This window comes from Bison bison, unplaced genomic scaffold (assembly GCF_000754665.1).
Source record: "Bison bison bison isolate TAMUID 2011002044 unplaced genomic scaffold, Bison_UMD1.0 scf7180017864479, whole genome shotgun sequence".
Taxonomy (NCBI): domain Eukaryota; kingdom Metazoa; phylum Chordata; class Mammalia; order Artiodactyla; family Bovidae; genus Bison; species Bison bison.
In genome coordinates this window covers 3,983,561-3,988,491 of record NW_011495039.1, presented here as the reverse complement: position 1 = coordinate 3,988,491, position 4,931 = coordinate 3,983,561, and the positions used below count along the sequence as shown (strand labels likewise).

General features: G+C 38.7%; 1 long non-coding RNA gene across 1 annotated transcript in view; it reads right to left on the bottom strand.

Moving 5' to 3' along the window:
- Positions 1-582: 582 nt before the first annotated feature.
- LOC105004521 overlaps positions 583-4,931 on the bottom strand; it is a 15,321-nt gene continuing 10,972 nt past the window's right edge. The window contains exon 3 of the long non-coding RNA XR_827228.1: positions 583-1,252. This is a non-coding gene — a long non-coding RNA (uncharacterized LOC105004521). The remainder of the gene's footprint in view (positions 1,253-4,931) is intronic.

The window sequence follows — 4,931 nt, the reverse complement described above, 5'->3', positions numbered from 1 at the left end:
CAGATAAGAATACTGGAACAAATTGCCATTCCTTTCTCCAGGGTATCTTCCAGGCCCAGGGATTAAACCCATGTCTCTTGAATTGGTGGGTGGATTTTTTTATCACAGAGCCACCTAGTAAGCCCCTATAATGAGAGCTTAAAGTTGATAATCAATAATAGCAAACATCAGTGCTGTTTTAAAATGTTGTATTAGATTTGTTAACTATCTGGGATTTAAATTTTGTCACAGTCCATTAGTAAATTACAACTAATTTAACTTATGGATTATTCACAAGTCATCTATACCTTTTGTATTCTTCTTTAAACAGAGGATTAAACTAGATGAGTTCTAAATTCTCTTACAGCCCTAGTTTTTGTTGTTCATTTTACATTTCAAAGAATTCAGCCTGGCTTAAACTCTTATGATGCCAAGGTTATTTTAATAATAAAGATACCAATAACAGTATCTAAGTCATATGCTAGAAGGCAGTGGCACCCCACTCCAGTACTTTTGCCTGGAAAATCCCATGGAGGAGCCTGGTGGGCTGCAGTCCATGGGGTCGCTAAGAGTCGGACACGACTGAAGCGACTTAGCAGCAGCAGCAGAGATGGAGCAGGTAGGGAGAGGAAGGAGAGGAAAAGGGAGAGAGGGAATGTTTCTTCACTGCACAGGGATATTAAGCTTTCTTGTGCCATACATTCACTATCAAGTAACGAAAGAAAACTCCATTGGTTACATGTTAGAAATTTGAATGTGCTATTTTCACAGTTAGTTAAATAACATATTTCCCAAAATGATATCAGCTGGAGAATAGGCAGCATTGAGCTCTACAGTGTGTTTGAAAATCTCAAGACACTGGAGCTCTGTGAACTTCTGCCTTTACACGATGGCAGTTCATGTGTCTTAGACAATGGGAGGCGTCATGTGATATTCTGAACTTTTCCTCGTCATACCTTAATATGAGAACACCTTCTACTGTTCTGACCCCCACTAAAGATTAAACATTGCCATTGCCAAAAAAAGAAAAAAAAATTCCCTAACTCAATCTCTGTTTTCACACGTTGGAGAAGAATCGGTTTCAAATTTACTATAACTCAAACCATTAAGGACTATATTTGTCCAAGACAACACCTTGGCTTATACTCCAGACACTGCCATGCAGCCGGTGTGAACTCTTGGTCTTCGGTGTAATGCGTTCCATATGCTTCACTGTACTGTAGAGGCAGACAACTGAATCTTTTCACATTTGAGTTGATTCAGATTAGTAGCTCTAAATTGGAGATAAAACAGTTTTAGAGTGATGGATGCTATTTAGAATGAGGAACAGTAGTTTCTAAGGAATGACATAGCAAAGATAATCATTGTATTTGACACAAGCTTCTAGCCAGTCAATAATTACATAATTATTTCTATGCATTTCTTGAATAAAAAAGTTTATTCAAACCACAGAGACTTTTTCATTGTCCCTGGTGGTCTAGTGGTTAGGATTCGGCACTCTCAAACCAGAGACTTTTTCTACTTCATAAGACATCTTTTAATTGTATAGAAATAATAATGTTTTCTTGATTATAAAAGTGACATACCTTCATTACACAAAATTACTAAAAAACTTGGAAACATCTGAAGAAATAATACAAATACCTACTAATCTCACCAACCAGAAATAATTCATTAAACTGCTATCATTTTGAGTATACCTATTGATACCAAAGTAGGAAGTTAAGAGATACCTGGAGTAACAGGAAGATTTGGCCTTGGAATATAAAATGAAGCAGGGCAAAGGCTAACAGAGTTTTGCCAAGAAAACGCACTGTTTCATAGCAAACATTCTCTTCCAACAACACAAGAGAAGACTCTACACATGGACATCACCAGATAGTCAATATCGAAATCAGACTGATTATATTCTTTCCCGCCAAAGATGGAGAAGCTCTATACAGTCAGCACAAACAAGACCAGGAGCTGACTGTGGCTCAGATCATGAACTCCTTATTGCCAAATTCAGACTTAAATTGAAGAAAGCAGGGAAAACCACTAGACCATTCAGGTATGACCTAAATCAAATCCCTTACTATTAAACAGTGGAAGTGACAAATAGATTAAAGGGATTAGATCTAACAGAGTGCCTGAAAAACTATGGACAGAGGTTCTTGACATTGTATAGGAAGCAGTGATCAAGACAATCCCCAAGAAAAAGAAATGCCAAAAGGCAAAATGGTTGTTTGAAGAGGCCTTACAAATAGCTGAGAAAGGAAGTGAAAGGCAAAGGAGAAAAGGAAAGATATACCCATTTTAATGTAGAGTTTCAAAGAATAACAAGGAGAGATAGGAAAGACTTCCTAAGTGATGAATGCAAAGAAATAGAGGGAAACAACAGAGTGGGAAAGACTAGAGATCTCTTCCAAGAAATTAGAGATACCAAGGGAACATTTCATGCAAAGATGGGCACAATAAAGGACAGAAATGGTATGAACCTAACAGAAGCATAAGATATTAAGAAGAGGTGAATACACAGAAGAACTATACAAAAGTATCTTCATGACCCAGATAACCACGATGGTGTGCTCATTCATCTAGAGCCAGATATCCCGGAATGTGAAGTCAAGTGGCCCTTAGGAAGCATCACTAAGAACAAAGCTAGTAGAGGTGATGGAATTAGTTGAGCTACTACAGATCCTAAGAGATAATGCTATTAAAGTGTTGCACTCAATATGCCAGGAAGTTTGGAAAACTCAGCAGTGGCCACAGCACTGGAAAAGATCAGTTTTCATTCCAATCCCAAAAAAAGGCAATGCCAAAGAATGCTCAAACTACCGCACAATTGCACTCATCTCACACACTAGCAAAGTAATGCTTGAAATTCTCCAAGCCAGGCTTTAACAGTACGTGAACCATGAATTTCCAGGTTTTCAAGCTTGATATAGAAAAGGCAGAGAAACCAGAGATCAAATTGCCAACATCGACTGGATCATTGAAAATGCAAGAGAATTCTGGAAAAATATCTACTTCTGCTTTACTGAGTACACCAAAGCTTTTGACTGTATAGATCACAAGCTGTGGAAAATTCTTCAAGAGATGGGAATACCAGACCACCTTACCTGCCTCCTGAGAAATCTGTATGCAGATAAAGAAGCAACAGTTAGAACTGGACATGGAACAACTGGTTCCAAATTGGGAAAGGAGTATGTCAAGGCTGTACATTGTCACCCTGCTTATTTAACTCATATGCAGAGTACATCATGCAAAATGCCAGGCTGGATGAGGCACAAGCTGGAATCAAGATTGCCGGGAGAAATATCAATAACCTCAGATATGCAGTTGACACCACCCTTATGGCAGAAAGGGAAGAAGAATGAAAGAGCCTCTTGATGAAAGTGAAAGAAGAGAGTGAAAAAGTTGGCTTAAAACTCAACATTAAAAAAACAAAGATCATGGCATCCAGTCCCATCACTTCATGGCAAATAGATGGGGAAACAATGGAAACAGTGAGAGACTATTTTTTTAGGCTCCAAAATCACTGCAGATGGTGACTGCAGCCATGAAATTAAAAGATGCTTGCTCCTTGGAGGAAAAGCTATGATCAAGCTAGACTGCATATTAAAAATCAGAGACATTACTTAGCCAAAAAAGGTCCGTCTAGTCAAGGCTATGGTTTTGCCAGTAGTCATGTATAGATGTGAGAGTTGAACTATAATGAAAGCTGAGCACTGAAGAACTAATGCTTTTGAACTGTGGTGTTGGAGAAGGCTTGAGAGTCCCTTGGACTGCAAGGAGATCCAACCCACCCATCCTAAAGGAAATCAGTCCTGAATATTCACTGGAAGAACTGATGCTGAAGCTGAAGCTCCAATACCCTGGCCACCTGATGTGAAGAACTGACTCCTTGGATAAGTCCCTGATGCTAGGAATGATTGAAGGCAGGAGAAGGGGACAACGGAGGATGAGATGGTTGGATAGCATCACAGACACGATGGACATAAGTTTGAGCAAGCTCCAGGAGTTGGTGTTGGACAGGGAAGCCTTGCATGCTGCAGTCCATGGAGTCACAGAATTGGACATGACTGAGCGACTGAACTGATGACTGACTGAATGATATCATGTATATGTGAATTTACAACATACATAGTGAGTGAAAGAAAATAATATACATAAAAAATATATAAAATATACAAAACAAAAGATGTATGTTATGATTGTTTTTGGATTGTCATATGTTTGTAGCCTGCTTTTTCTCTTAGAATTATAACTGATTATCTGTATTCTTGTTACTTTAGAACATGATTTTTAATAGTTGAACTATATTTTTCATAATGATTTAACAGAAAGCATTTGATCAATTTTATTATTAGATATACATTTTTCATATAATGAATATCACTTCAGATAATTTCACACAAACTTTTTGATATTTGTGATTATTTCCTTTGTATAATTATCTGAAATTTTCAAATCAAAAGTTAACATTTGATGCTGATTTTGCCTTGGTAATCTGTTTTAATTATACTCTTACCCGTAGTGTATGTGTCATTATTTTCTTAAATCCTTTGTCACAATAACTTGACTTTTCAGTTCAGTTCAGTTCAGTTCAGTCGCTCAGTCGTGTCCGACTTTTTGCGACCCCATGAATCGCAGCACGTCAGGCCTCCCTGTCCATCGCCAACTCCTAGAGTTCACTCAGACTCACATCCATCGAGTCGGTGATGCCATCCAGCCATCTCATCCTCTGTCGTCCCCTTCTCCTCCTGCCACGAATCCCTCCCAGCATCACAGTCTTTTCCAATGAGTCAACTCTTCACATGAGGTGGCCAAAGTACTGGAGTTTCAGCTTTAGCATCATTCCCTCCAAAGAAATCCCAGGGCTGATCTCCATCAGAATGGACTGGTTGGATCTCCTTGCAGTCCAAGGGATTCTCAAGAGTCTTCTCCAGCACGACAGTTCGAAAACATCA